This window comes from Rana temporaria, chromosome 4, assembly GCF_905171775.1.
Source record: "Rana temporaria chromosome 4, aRanTem1.1, whole genome shotgun sequence".
NCBI lineage: Eukaryota > Metazoa > Chordata > Amphibia > Anura > Ranidae > Rana > Rana temporaria.
Window position 1 is genome coordinate 323,471,495 of NC_053492.1, and position 16,546 is coordinate 323,488,040.

Here is a 16,546-nt window from a genome sequence, read left to right on the forward strand (position 1 = left end):
TGAGGAAGGGGTTAAATGTGTACCCTAATATTAGTGTTCTAACTGTGGGGGAAGGGGGGTGACTGGGGGGGGTGACCGATCTGTGTCTCTATGTACAAGAGACACAGATCCGTCTCCTCTCTCCCCTGACAGCACCGCTGTCTGCGAGAGCCGGGAATGAGAGATGATCTCATATGTAAACATATGAGATCATCTCTCATTGGCCGCACAGATCGCCTAGGAAACGGCCGCTCCGATTGGCCGTTCACGGCGATCTGTGACTGGCTGTGTCCAAGGGACACGGCCAGCACAGCAGTTCCCAGCTGCACGCTCGGGAGCGCGTGCGGGGAACGAGCAAAGGGGCGGCCATAAAAAGACGGCCTGTTAGAGATTGGGAGCCGCGCTGCGGCCGTACAAAGTCGTACGGCCGTCAGCTAGTGGTTAATAAGTGGTACAATACATAGTTCAAAAACACAAACAGCAGCAGCATAAATAGTCAAAAAACAGGTGAAGTGAAACACACAATATAACGTTAGGCAGGTCAATCACTTGTCAGAATACAGCTAGTTATAATAATGGTGACCAAGGAAAAGGAGAATGGGTTGAGAGGAGGGAGGGGGGAAAGGGGGAAGAAGGGGGGGGGGGGGGGGGGGGGGAGGGGAGAGAGGGGAGGGGGGGGGGAGAAAACCAGCACATGGTAAAGACTCAGCAGCAGGGCAGGATCAAAGAGGGTTTATCCACGGACCCCACACTCGCTCAAACTTCAAGGGGCAACACCTGTTCAGGTACGTCATTCTATACAGCATTAACCGTATCCATCCACGCTCTCACTGTGGGGGGAGCCCCAGAGTTCCATTTAAACAAAATTGCCTTTTTGGCATAAAAGAACAATAAAGACATCAACAACTTGGTACACCTAGGTCTCTGCTCATCGTCCTGTACCCCCAATAGCGCCAGCTCCAGGGATACCGGGAGATTCAGGTGGAGACGGACATTAATGATCTCGAAAACAGCGGACCAGAAGTCCAACAGCTTAGGACAGGTCCAAAACATATGTATATAGGTACCCTCTGAGGTGCAGCATCGCGGGCAGTTAGAAGAACGCTGCGGATAAATCCCATGCAGTCTCTGAGGAGTGAAATACACCCTGTGCAGGAACTTAGCCTGTATCAGTTTATCCCTAGAGGAGATCACCAACTTATAACTGTCTTCAAAACAATCCTCCCACGTTTCCCTGTCCAGGGACTCCCGTCCATCCACCTCCCACTTCCTCCACAGGGCATCCAACTTAGGGGAGTCTTTACTAAGGATCGTCAGGTATAGAGTGGACAGAGCCTTCTTCAGAGAGCTCTGGGCCAACAAGTCCTCAACCACATCGGCTTGAAGTACAGGAGGTGTATGGAACTGGGCCCTGAAAGCATGCCGCAGCTGGTAGTAGCGGAAAAGCATCCTGGGCGTTAGCCCAAAGCAACTGGACAGGGCCGAGAAGGGAAGTAGGGACCCACCAGAGACCATATCCCTCAAAAGTTTAATGCCCCAACGCGCCCACAGCTGCGGGTCCGGTAGTAAAGAAAGTGCCTAAGGTTAGGGTTACCCCACAATGGGGTGAAGGGGGACCACCAGCCAGGGGACAGAAAGCGATGCCTAGCCACCCCCCACACCCGCAGCGTAGTCCTAGACTGGCCCGGCAACAGGGGGTATCCAGAGGGCCACCGGTAGACCAGATTACTGAGCTCGGTAAGGGACCCCACTATAGCTGCCTTCAAACAGACCGCTGCATTGGCCCTGGACTGCTAAAACCACCACCGCACCGTAACCAATACAGCCGCCCAGTAGTACACCAAAAGGTTGGGTAAGGCCAGCCACCTGAAACTAACAGGTAGCTGAAGGGTGGACCTGGCCAACCGAGGGGACGAACCCCGCCACAGAAAAGAGCCAATACAGCTATCCAGGTCCTTGAAAAAGGAAGGGGCTAGCCACACAGGGCAATTCCTAAAAAAATAATTACATTTGGGCAAAAAAATCATCTTCAAAACGTTTATATGCCCAAGGAGATTCAACGGCAGGATACTCCAGCGCGAGCAGTGATCCCTAAGTCTATCAACTACCGGTCTCAAGTTGAGCCGATAGTAGGACTGAAGATCACAGGAGACTCTCACACCCAGGTACACAAATTCCTCAACCCATTGTAGCGTCGACTGCGAGGTCACCTCTCTAGCCCGCACATCTAGTGGGAAAAGAACAGACTTAGTCCAGTTGATACGTACCCCATCAAATATCTCCAATGCCGATGTCAGTGAATCAACTGGATCGTGGAGATACAGGAGGGCGTCATCCGCATACAAGGATATTTTCTCCTCCAGAGGGCCAACCCGAAGCCCAAATATACAGACCATAACTGCCAACGGTTCAAGAGCCAGAGCGAACAGGCTGGGTGACAACGGGCACCCCTGGCGGGTCCCCCTCTGAAGGAGAAAATAATCAGAAAGGAAATCGTTCACTCGAATCCTAGCCCTGGGGGATCTATAAAGCATTTGAAGCCATTGAAGAAACTTGGGCCCAAAACCAAACCTCTTCAATACCACCCACAAGTAGTCCCACTCCACAGAGTCGAAGGCCTTCTCGGCGTCGAGAGAGGCCATGACTCTAGTTCCTCCTTTATCATGGGAAGCAGCCAGATTCAAAAACAGGCGACGGATGTTGTCAGTGCCCTTCCCGGGCATGAACCCGGTTTGGTCCACATTAACCAAATCCTCTACCACTGTACCCAGTCTGATAGCAGTAGCTTAGTATCTGCGTTAATAAGAGAAATAGGCCTATATGAGGCACACTCCTCAGGGTCCTTACCGGGTTTGGGCACCAACACCACAATCGCATCGGACATCGAATCAGGAAGGGACCCCATAGAAAAGGACCGCTGAAGTAAAGAGGCAAGCCTGGGAGCAACAAGCTCCTGGTACACCAAGTAACTTGATTGGAATGCCATCTGGCCCAGGGGTCTTCCCGGACTGCATGGAGTTTAGGGCCACCTGTACCTCCTCCAGGGAGATGTCTGAGTCTAACTGTTCACACTGTGCCTCGGTCAAGGAGGGACGAGATATCCGATCCATATATTTTGAAGCAGCTCTGCACTAGTATAAGTCGCCCTAGAGGAATACAAGGATTGGTAGAATTCCAAGAACCTAGCGCCTATATCAGCAGGGGACATAAGCAGCCCCCCATCCCGGTCACGCAGCCAACCCACATGGGTCATTGGCCACTGCCCCCTGGCAAGCCAGGCCAACAGCCGGCCGTTCTTGTCTCCATACTCAAACACCCTCTGGGCACTCTCAAGCATGGATTTTTTGGTGAGGTCCACCCTGACTAGGGAAAGGTCACGCAGGGCATCCCTCCAAGGCACATAGTGCTCCGAGTCCGGGGAGCGAACATACGCCGCCTCCCTCAGTCTCGCCCTCTCCTCGTGCTCCCTCAGAGACTGCATGGATTCCCGTTTATGTACCGCAACGCGAGCCATAAAATCACCCCTCAGCCAAGACTTAAAAGCATCCCATTCAACTAAGGCCTCGTACAGACAAGGGGATCTCCGCTGGAAACGGTCCGCCGGACCGTTTCCAGCGGAGATTCCTCCTCCGGATTTTGATCCGATGGCTTGTACACACCATCGGATCAAAATCCGCGCGGAATACATCCGCGGTGACGTGTCGCGCCGTCGCCGCGACGATGACGCGGTGACGTGCGCGATGCTGGAAGGTAAGTACTTCCATGCATGCGTCGAATCATTACGACGCATGCGATGGAGCGGACGGACTGATCCGTTGAGTCTGTACAGACGACCTGATCAGTCCGCTGGACTGGATACCAGCGGATAAATTTCTTAGCATGCTAAGGCCTCGTACAGACGAGGAGATCTCCGCTGGAAACGGTCCGCCGGACCGTTTCCAGCGGAGATTCCTCCTCCGGATTTTGATCCGATGGCTTGTACACACCAAAATCCATCAATCCGCGCGGAATACATCCGCGGTGACGTGTCGCGCCGTCGCCGCGACGATGACGCGGCGACGTGCGCGACGCTGGAAGGTAAGTACTTCCACGCATGCGTCGAATCATTACGACGCATGCGATGGAGCGGACGGACTAATCCGTTGAGTCTGTACAGACGACCGGATCAGTCCGCTGGACTGGATACCAGCGGATAAATTTCTTAGCATGCTAAGACATTTTTATCCGCTGGAAATCTGTCGGCTGGAGAAATCTCCGCCGAAAAATGTCCGCTAGGCCGTACACACGACCGGATTTGTCTGCTGGAACTGATCCGCGGATCAATCCCAGCGGATAGATCCAGTCGTGTGTACGAGGCCTAAGAAATTTTTATCCGCTGGAAATCCGTCGGCTGGAGAAATCTCCGCCGAAAAATGTCCGCTAGGCCGTACACACGACCGGATTTGTCTGCTGGAACTGATCCGCGGATCAATCCCAGCGGATAGATCCGGTCGTGTGTACGAGGCCTAAGAGGTCAACGGTACCCTCATTGTCCAACCAGAAGGCACAAAGGGCCTCCGGCATCTCCTCCTGAATCCCAGGGTCCATGATCCAATATTTGGATAGCCTCAGCAGCCGCACACCCTCCACCTGAGACAGTTGAATAGTGACAGATAACGGAGCATGATCCGAGATACCTCTAGAGAGGATCTCCACATCGACCACCCTTCTCAGCAACCCGGGGGAGGCAAACGCCAAGTCAATGCGGGACATGGTCCGGTAAGTGGTAGATAGACAGGTGTAACCCCTAGTGGAAGGATGCATATGTCGCCAGACATCCGTCATATGAAATGCATCTGCCCAATTGGCAAGACCATGCTGCTGTGGGCCAGAGGCATGTAATCTGTCCAGGTCCCTAGACATAATCAGATTAAAGTCCCCCACAATCAATACATCATCAACATTGTACATAGTAACCAGTTGCATAAGAGAGTGAAGGACATCTAAGTCCACAGGGGGGGTAGATATACGCCCACAATCACAAAAGGAATCTCAAAGACCAAGGCATGCAGAAGGACATATCTGCCGCCGGGTCCAACTTAACATCCAGGACCCGAAAGGGGAGGGATCTATGCACCAGGACACTAACGCCCCGGGCATAATTAGAATATGGTGCATTATAGTGCGCACCGACCCACGCTCGTTTCAGGCTCAGGATGCGGGAGCCCATCAGGTGAGTCTCCTGCAGGACACACACCTGTGGGTGGAGCTTCCTAAAGTAATTAAGCACCAGGAAGCGTTTCACTGCCGAATTAAGTCCCCGCACATTCCATGAAACCACCTTACACTTAGCCATTAGAAGGGCGAGGGAACATGACAAAGTCCGCCTCCCAACGGTAAAGGCCGGGGGCCGACACTCCAGGGGGATGCAACCGCACCCAACCCCGGTCCGTCAGAGCCGGTCAATTCACCGGGGCCGTGACAGTACCACAATGAGCAGTTAAACAGAGCAGTATTTAAATACATAGACCAACCAAACTGAAACAAAAGAAACCCAAAAAAACACCCAGCCAAACATCGGCGGGAATCCACCCCACCCAGTGCACCTCGGAACAGAAAGGAGCACTTAAACCCCAATAACCCCATAGTCTAAAAACTTAGAATCAAAGTTGGGGACGTGTAGCCAGTGTTGGACGTCAAAACACCGCCATCGTTCAGAGCGGGAAGGAAAAGAAAAAGTGTAACTCAAGTCCCTTCCTGTTAACACTGGAGTGATGCAGGACGAATGTTAAGTTGACAGTTTCTCCTGCCGAGGCAGGGGCACACACTTTAAATAACCAAACGTTGCAGGTGAAAAACTTGGAAGGATCGCGGGCAGTATCTGTGGGGCAGACTCAGTCTCCCACCAGGAGGGGATGAGAACACATGGCGGCCACCCGGTCCGACCGCAAGTCATCAGCAAACCCCAGCGGCGCCCAACCAGACGCTGGAAGTCAATCGGGATAGGGGTCATCCAGCAGGAGAAAAACAAGGAGGCCGGGGCAGTGCCAGGTGGGGTGATAGACAACAGATCCATCAGGTAATGTCTCCCAGCAGTAAAAGGCAGATCAAACACCCCACCACAGCCACAGTATCATTGCAAAGTGCCACTAAGAGCAAACATGGGAAAAAGGGAACACAGTTAGTCTTATCCGGTACTTACGAGTAGATGACCCGGCCACGCAATCCCGCCACATACAAAAAACAGGGGAAAATCAAGGCAGGGTATCCAGCCAGGCAGAGGCATCCCTTGGAGAGGTAAAGAATTGCACCATCTCGCCGTCCACCACCCGCAGCTTTGCCGGAAACAAGACACTATACTTGATCCCCTTGCGTCGGAGAGCAACTTTGACTGCATCAAAGGAGCGACGTTGTCGTTGGGTTTCCATCATGTAGTCAGGGAAAAGCATCAGCTTAACGTTGCGATACGGTAGTTCCCCAGCAGCGCGGGAGGCCCTCAGTAGCTCATCTCGGTCCCAAAAGTTCAGCAGCCGGAGTATGAACGTGCGAGGTGGGGGCCCCTCAGGACCAGGCCTGGGAGGGACACGATGAGCACGCTCCACCGCAAAAAACGGGGACAGCAGGGCCGCAGGCAACAATGAGCGAAAGAGCTCCTCCGCAAACTGAGCTGGGGCACGACCCTCCACTCCCTCCGGCAGACCCACGATCCGGAGGTTGTTGCGGAGGCTTCTATTTTCGGCGTCCTCCGCACGGTACTCGAGAGCCTTAACCCTCGACTGCAGGGCCCTAATAGAGGCATCATGGCCCGACACAGCGTCCTCCGCCTCGCTCACCCGGTGCTCCACCTCTGATACCCGTGATCGGATTTTGTCAAAATCCTGCCTGATGAGGCTCACATCCAGTTGAACTTCCTCTATCTTGTTAGTCAGGGCCGCCTGGCACGACGTGATAGCCGCTATCACTTCAGGGATGCCAGGGGGGGACTGAGCCGGGCCCTCCTCGTGGTCCGTCTGCGACGCCATATTGCATAGGCGCGCAGGAGACGGCGGGTAGTCAGCGCTCAGAACAGTATCCTCTGGGATATGGGCAGGAAACTTCAGTTTCTTGGGCTTCTTCTGGCTCCCAAAGGCTTTGGGCGGCATTCAGATCACCGCGGGGCCCCACAATCAGGCCCAGGCAGGAGAAAGGAGATATAATATGGATCACACTCCAGGAGAGCTCAGGAAGCACGTCCGCTCAGTCCGCCATCTTGGCCACGCCTCCAATTTACCAGTCCTTAGATGATATGGCTGATTTTGTTTTCTATTTTCATGTTTTTCTTTTTACCTGGTCATCCTGGACTGCCAGTCCCAGGGTGATACCCACTAACAATACTGTATGTATGGAGGCGTAGCTTTGTCACCTTAAGGTGTGTTAGTTCCACAGAACACCCCTCATCTTATCACCATAATTGAAATGTTCACAGTAGTTAACTGAAAAAAGCTGAAAACATTGTTTGAGATTTTAGCGCAGCAATGTGAACTCAGTGCAGGAAATTAGGAGTTCACTGAATATCTGACAGGATCAACAGGTATGATTCATTTATCAGACTAAATACAGGTGCCACAGTCTTTCACAATATGTGTGAAAAGCACACAGAAGTGTCATTCAGTGTTCTCACTCAGGCTCTTCATGTATGCATACAGTATGTACAGAATGCAAGATAAATTGTGGTCTTAAAATATTTGCTTTTTTGAGGATGCTCTTTGAAAAATTCAGGGACACCAAAACTATCACTACTTTTGGATGCTGTCACCACCTTTTTCTGCCAGCAATCACAGACAGACACCACTTGCCATTGCAGTGAAAGCAAAAGAAGAGACTGTACGGAAGCCGGCTTTGCTTATGAAATATTATTGCAAGTAACCGTTAAAGTTACTTCTAAAATAAGTCTGCATAATTTGGTAACGTTTTGAGCAACTTTTTTTTAAGTGTTTGTGTAGATACATACACTATAGGATACTGCAATTTACACAAGAACTATTTGGATTCATGCTAAATGCACTGTACAGAAATTATTGTATAAGTGACATTGCTGGGTTTGTAAAATCAGCATAGATGATGTCATTGGAACAGTTTGATAAGAAAGGAAAAAAACAAGTCTCTGTGTATTAATATTGTTTGCAACTCCAAAGGCAATAGAAGGCAGCCAAAACTAAGAATTCTGGGTAACCATGTAAGGATGTCAAACAAGCTTTGCCGCCAACATTAAGGGCTGACATCTTTGTTCTCTGAAACTTGGATGCCTGCCAAAGGCCTCAATTCAGCTCTTCAGAATGATTACACTGGACATTTGCCAGTTGAGCTCTCCGAGTTCCTTCTCTTCTTTCAGAGTATTTCACTAAACATACAATGGTTTCTATGGTAGCAGAAAGTATAATAAAAAGCAATAAAAAAGAAGCCCACCCTTTCCCAGATGCACAACATCTGCAGACAAAGTATTTCTTATCATACAACATTAGGTATCTAAAAAAATACAAGGTAAACTAAGGATACATCATAAAATGTAATAATCCAGTTACTGTAGCATGACACCTTCATTAAAGCGGAGTTCCGGCCACAATTTCACTTTTTAAATATAAATACCCATGTAATACACAAGCTTAATGTATTCTAGTAAAGTTAGTCTGTAAACTAAGGTCCATTTTGTTAGGTTGTTACAGCATTTAGACACTTTAAAAAATAGAAATTGACTGGGGCCATCTTAAGTGTGGGCATCATGAAGCCAGACTGTATGACTTCCTGGATTTCAGCCTTGCAGATCTCGCACATGCTCAGTGCTGCACAAGCAGTGTCAGATCAGGTTTCAGCACCTGTGCTGTCCAAGTCACATGATTCTTTGAGACTGGGGAGTGCACAGACTCCTGGAAAGTTACACCCACTACATTCCCAGGACTCTGTGCGGTGTAGGTTAGGAAGCTTAAGCACCTAGGTGCAGGAAGAGGGAAGATTAACTATTCTGCCTAGCAAAAACACTTTGAAGGCATCTAAAAAAAAAAAAAATTTCATAAAGGATTAATGCCATTTTTTTAAAACTACTGATGTAATGTTATATTTATGGGTGGAACTCCACTTTAAACTGCATTTAGGCATGTATATATTTAGTCAGCTAATTTTATACAAATGTATGATTTAAAATGTTCTTTGCTAACAAACAGTTATTTTCAATAAAATACAAAACATTATACATGGAAAGTGATTTTGCGCAATGCAATAATAAATATGTAAACCGTAGAAGCGCGGAACACACTTTAAAAGTCTATAGGAGAAATCAAAAGTGTTAATTTTAAAGGTTAATTTGCAAGTTATTGTCATAAAAAGTGGTTGGGGACCTGGGTCCTGCCCCAGGGGACATGTATCAATGCAAAAAAAAGTTCTAAAAACTGAAATTTTTTCGGGAGCAGTGATTTTAATCATGCTTAAAGTGAAAAAATTAAAGTGAAATATTCCTTTAAATTTAGTACCTGGGGGTGTGCATAGTATGCCTGTAAAGTAGCGCTTGTTTCCCATGCTTAGAACTGTCCCTGCACAAAATGTAATTTATGAAGGAAAAAAAGTACTTAATTTAAAAGTACTTGCGGCTATAATGAATTGTCGGCTCCCGGCAATACAGAGAAAAGTCATTGAAAGTCATTAATAAAAAATAAAAAAAATGCGTGGGGGTCCCCCCAAATTCAATTACCAGACCCTTCAGGTCTGGTATGAATATTAAGAAGAACCCTGCGTCAAAATTAAAAAATACCTTCAGGTCTGGTATGGATTTTAAGGGGAACTCCACACCAAATAAAAAAAATGGCATGGAGTTCCCCCCAAATATCCATACCAGACCCTTTATCCGAGCACGCAACCTGGCAGGCTGCAGGAAAAGAGGGGGGATGAGAGAGCGCCCCCCCCCCTCCTGAACCGTACCAGACCATGTGCCCTCAACATGGGGAAGATGCTTTGGGGGTCTGTCCATGTGGACGAGGACAAGGGCCTCATCCCCACAACCCTTGCCCAGTGGTTGCGGGGGTCTGTGGGCGAGGGCTTATCAGAATCTGGAAGACCCTTTTAACAAAAGGGACCCCCAGATCCTGCCCCCCCCATGTGAATTGGTAAGGGGTACATTGTACCCCTACCATTTCACAAAGAAAAAGTAAAAAAAACACAAAAACAAAAAACACACAGACACAGTTGGGATAAGTCCTTAAAAAAAGATTCCAGCCATGGTAATCCACTCTCGGTCTCCAATCCAGCGCTTTAGGTATCCTGAGAAGGATGATCTCCTCTCCAGGTCCAGGCTCCAGCGGTGATGTCCAGCGCAGCGAGGAACAGCATCCTGTCTCCACCGGAGACACCCCAGGAATATGTTGCGGCAGCCTGACCGTTCTTATGTAGCTGAGGACGGGGCCACCCGTCACGTGATCACGTCCCCCTCTGACGCAAGGGGAAACCCAGGCTTACCCAGTGATGTGACAGGTGACCCCCCCTATTATGTAACGCAGGTTTCCCGTTGCATCAGAGAAGTTTTAAATTACTTTTTCTACCTTCAGAAATGTCATTTTGTGCAGGGACATTTCTAAGCACGGGAAACATGCGCTACTTCACAGGCATACTATAAACACCCCCCAGGAATATTTCACTTTTATTGTTTCACTTTAAGCATTATTAAAATCACTGCTCCCGAAAAAACTTCAGTTTTTAAACTTTTTTTGCATTGATACATATCCCCTGGGGCAGGACCTAGGTCCCCAAACACTTTTTATGACACGAACGACTCGAACATAAAGCTCATCCCTACTGGGGGGGGTGTGTTTGGCTCATCCCTAGCCATGACCCACTTGTATTTTCACAAGTGGACACAAGAACTTACATCTTTAGATAAATGTTCGTGCAGCACAGTGGTGTAGTGGATAGCACTTTCACCTAGCAACAAAAAGGGTCGCTGGTTCGAATCCCGCCCGTTACACCATCTGCCTGGAGTTTGCATGTTCTCCCTGTGCCTGTGTGGGTTTCCTCCGGTTTTCTCCCACAATCTAAAAACATGCTGTAAATCGGATCCTGTCTAAATAAGCCCTAATATGTATGAATGTGTGTTAGGGACCTCACAAACACCACCCAATGTTAAATAAATAAAAAAAAATCTTAATTTGCAAATAAGTATCATCCCTTTTTCAGAGAACTTAGCAGCAGTACAAGCAACTTCCTGTAGGGGCGTGATGTCATACTTGTGTGCTGGCCACCGGTTTCCGAAAACCACATATGCGCATAAAAAAAACATGGTGGACGCGCATCTACATGCAAAAAAACAATTTTTAGGGAAAGTGATAGTAAAGCAGATGCAGATTTCCAGGATTGGACTAACAAATGTTTCTAGTGAAAGGCAACTGGTGTTTTCTATTAAACAAGGGCTAAATGGGCCATTGACATGCATCACAGTTGATCTGAGGAATGTGTCTTTGCAAATTTAAACTAAATGAAATCCTTTCTTATTTTGGCTTGGGGATAGCGTGCAGAGGGATTAGAAGTCTGCTCAGTTTTTGGCGATGTCTGCATCCCTGATAGGGTGAAGACACCTCCCAAATGTTGTCACTTTCTACTTCAAATTCATTCACTTCCTGTCACATAGCCAAACAGGAAGTGAGGGTAAAACCCTACTAATGTCTTTCCTTGGGGACACACAGATCAATCTAAATAGTTTACCATTATGTAAATTGCACTCTAGCATTTTGCTGTGTACACCTCAAATTATTAGGGATCTTGGACTTTGGTGTCCATTTACTAAAGGCAAATCCACTTTGCACTACAAGTGCTGGAGATGAAGGGGGACATGCAAGGAAAAAAAGAAAAAAACATCTTTGCCCGTGGTGTGTCCCCTTTAAGAGCAACCGCGGTAATGTCCTGGAGGCAAAGCTTTGCGTTTTATTATCTTCACCGGCAATGTAGGAGCTCTGTGGACAATATTTGGATGTGTTATTCTATGAAAAGCATTAAAGGTTCCTGGGCAAAGCCCCCTCACCAAATCCTGTACACAGTCAGCAGTCCTCCCCTGAACGATCGATCGATCTTAGATACAGATGTGTCGCAGTGGCATTCAGTCCTTAAGCTGTTGCAGAGTGTCCTTCTTTAACATGGACAGTCTGTTCCTCTGGGCTGGAGCTGCATGAACAATCTGTTCCTCCGGGCTGGAGTTGCAGGCTATGTGCCTCTTGGTAGGCCATGATTCCACACACACATAGAGTACAGGAGATGCTCTCCTGATGGGGTGCAGGCAAAAAATAGGATTTTTGTACTCACCGTAAAATCCATTTCTCTGAGTTCATGGACGGACATAGCAGCATCTTGACATATGGGTATTATCCTCCTATTAGGAGATTGACTAGCCAGAAAAAACAGCATGTTAAGTGTTAAAACGGAGTACAGTTCCGCCCAAGGGGCAGTCCCCCTGGGTACATCCCCTCTCCCTGCATCGTGCAGCTCAGTTCGTAGAAAAGCAGTACAAACATAAAAAAAGGAGAGGTGGGTGCTGTGTCCATCCATGAACTCAGATAAATGGATTTTACGGTGAGTACAAAAATCCTATTTTCTCTTCCGTTCATGGATGGACACAGCAGCATCTTGACATATGGGACGTCCCCAAGCAGTGGCAAAAAAAACGAGGGGTGGAAAGAACACAGCAGCAAACCAACTTCACCCCAAACAAACCAGAGCTCCTCAATGGAGGAGTTGCAACCTTAAACAACCGCCTGCAAAACCTTCCGGCCGAAGTAAGCATCCAAAGATGCACTCACATCAACCTTGTAAAACTTTGAGAAAGTGTGGACTGATGACCAGGTCGCCGCCTTACACACCTGGGAAACAGACGCTTGATGGCGGAAAGCCCAAGAGGCACCAATTGCCCTGGTCGAATGCGCCGTAACCGTCTGTCATAAGTCCGACAGACCTCGGTCTCTCAGCACCTGGCTTTCAATAGCCATGCTGTTAAAGCTAACAACGGTAAAGCAGGATGAAATATGGGATCTTGCGACAGAAGGTCCTCCCACAGAGGAAGGCACCAAGGAACACCACCACCTCCTCCGGACGTCCTAGGGATTGGCTTGTGGAATACTCTTGTTAATCTAGGGGAGTGAACCTTATAATTGCTTTAGAAGTTCCTGCCGGGGAGATTCTCCTCGCTTGCAAGGCTTTTTCAAACATCTCCAGATCTTGCTTACGGGTTAAGGGTGCCATTCGAGGCATACATACAGTCAGGTGGTAGAACTTCTTTGGCAGGACAGGAATTAGTGATGGAGCCAGACTTTAGGGAAGTGGTGACGGTATCAGGAACAGGTGTTTTCTTAGGATGTAGCAAAGGTGTTTCTGGAGCAGGAGGTGGTTCTTTGGCAGGACAGGGTGATGTTACTGCATTTACCACTGTGGAGTGTGGGATGACTACTAGAACTGGTCTGTTGTCGGGAGGTTGCATAGTTGCCTCTAGGCCAGATGGTAGAGGTTTCACAGGGGTATTGGTTGCGGGTTCAAGAGGGGCACTGGCGGGGGGCGTGGCCGACCGGCGTGGAAGATGGCAGCTTAAGCCGTGTCCCAGGGGACTCGTTAGAACATCTGCAGCCCGCACAGCTCTACTAACACCGTGCATCCTAGCCCCCCGGAGGCATCCTAGCTCCCGACCGCGATGTCCAGAAAGAGGCTCACGGAGTTCAAGCCTTAGAAGCTCACCGAATTCTCCTTCAAGCCAGCGGAGAAGGTCAGTGTGAGCTCGTCCGCGCGATGGGAAATACGGGACTCCTACACGGACTTACCTGATGATGGGCCTGATGTCCAGACCCCTCTACTAGCCCCTGACCTCCCCATCCATCCTCTGGAGGGCGACCCCCTCACCAGGAGCCCTGCGAAAGCAAAAATGCGGCTAGACACGCAGCCGCCGCGGCCGCCTCAGACACTATTTGAGGCCCCGGCTTTAAACCCGCTCATTTCCAACCAGGCCCTGCATTCTTCTATGGCTTTCTTCCCCACCTCAGATCAGCCAGTAATTGCTTCTACCCTCAAGGATATGCTAATGTCGCTGCAGTCCTCCCTGATGACAGACCTATCCTCATTATTTCAAAAAGTCACTGCAGACATTCGGTCTCTGGACTCCAGAGTGTCGCAACTAGAAGATGGCATGGCAGATTGTACCTCCACTGTCAATGGTGTGATTGATGCCTATGATGACATTAGAGAGGAACAAAAATGGATGCGCACCAAGTTAGCAGACTTGGAAGACAGATCACGCCAAAATAATGTGAAGCTGAGGAGTGTTCCGGAATCCATACTTCCTGCTGATCTGCCCAAGTTTGCTAAGGAACTTATACACACGATCCTGCCAGATATAGCACCCAGGGACCTGGTAATCGACCGGATTCATAGAATCGCCAAACCATCTCACCTTGCTGCCACGGTACCCAGGGATGTTCTCATGAGAGTCCATTTCTACCACGTGAAAGAAAAACTCATGTATGGGGCCAAAGCTAATTCTCCCCTGCCGGCACCATTCACGGATGTTCAACTATTTCCGGACCTTTCAAAGTACACCCTTTAACAGCGTAGGCTGCTGAACCCAGTGACGAAGAGGCTCCTGAATCACAAGATCCAATACAAGTGGAAACACCCGGCTACTCTACTTATAACCCACAACGGCAAAACCCATGTGGTTGGAGATCTAACGTCGGGCCTGAACCTTCTCCACGCCTGGGGCATACTGCCTGCCCCTCCAGCTCCCCTCCCTCCCCGCAGCGGGTCTACTCATCGCCGCAACCAGCATCAAAACCAGTCTTTAATGGCATGACGCTTTTTCTTTCATGACGGGCCGACTACTCGTCCATATCCCCCTGGGCTCTGATGACGTCTCCTGATTGTTGTTTATTTTTTTTCTTTATTTCTTATTTCTTTATTTTCGAACTGTTTCCCCCGTCAGAGGTTGCAGCAAATCATTGCTCCACCTCCCACTTTCAACTGTTCTGAGGAGTGCATACACCCTCCATTAGAACAACTGAATAACCTGTGTACCTGCTTCCGTGTAGGGTGTGCTCCTCTGTTGTTTTTGCTCTCCACTGTATATTCAACCTGTTCCTTCTCTCATAAACCTCATATTTCTCTATTCACAGACCTAGTACCTTCGCAAAGAGGACCTCGGATCTATTGCTGTCATTCACGTTCGCCAGTGTTGACCCTTTGCCATCGCCTCGACCAACTGTAAGTGTTTTACCAGCCCCCTGACACTCACCATACTCCCACGATGTCGCTCAACATTTTGTCCCTAAATGCTAACGGGCTTAACCATCCAGCAAAGCACCACTCACTCTGGAGGTCCGTCAAAGATCTCCACAGTGACATTGTATGTGTTCAAGAGACCCACCTCCTCGAACCTGATTGGAAGCTGTGCACCAATCGCCAATTCAAGCACATCTATCAGGCTTCCTATCCTAAAACCAGGGGGGTAATGATAGCCATCTCAAACAAGGTCGTGTGGTATGAATTACTGCGCTGCCAAAACATATAAGTATCAAGCTGCTGGACACGGCAACTGAAAAGTGAGAAGCAAACAAACAATGTGGACAAAGGAGTGCAGCGCTCTGATACAATCAAAATAAATGTGACAATGAAGTCAGAAAAAAGTTTTTGCATAAACAAAATAAATGAAAAATGCACATGAAAAGGAAAAAAAACGTCAAACAATATACATATAAAGTCCAAATGGTGCCACGTGATGAGTGAATATCATATAGTCCAAAGACCAATCAACTCAAACCGGAATTGAGTGATTTAAAACAATAACTTTCAGTGATGAAGCGAATGTGAATGGAGTTAGAATTCCAAATAAAGAAAGAAATCCCACCACCGGTATAGATGCAGGCTTACCAGAATGAATGGACTCTGTGAAAATTACTTTTCCAGAGTCGATCGGGCTTGATAAGTGTTTGAACACTAGGTATGAAGTCTCTGCAGGATGGGAATATGGGTGGATGGATGTGAAGCGAAATTCCTGGAACATGGAACCAGACTGGAGAACCTCTCGCTTAGGAATTGCAGGAGATAAACATCCGTGTTTACAGATCCCACATGAATGTAAAAAAGAGAAGGGGGGACGCCATAGTGTGACACCGTAAAAATCAATCAAAATTTAATAAAAAATTTGCACTTACATATCGGTAAGGAATACAGCGCATATCAGAAAAACGATGGAGGGAGCTGTGGTGGCTCAACGCGATTGGCACTGCGCTGACAAGCCATTCACCTCTGCAGCTAGAGGTTCGGATCCCGGTCTCGGCTTCATGTGAATTGAGTTTGGTGGTCTCAGCCCGGCTCCCGGTGGGTGTGCTATGCAAGGTAAGCCTGTGCTTAGTACGCCCACCCCCCTCCCACAAAAACCACCACACCTACACACGCACTCTAAATTGGGTTAACACACTCACATTGACCACGCGGTCTCTAAAAGAGAGGCGAAGGACTAATGGGGCTGGTTGAGCGGGCTAATCCTCTCACTCCCTTATAGGGAGTCCCTCTGCCCCGTTGGGCTTCAAAGCGGAGCAGG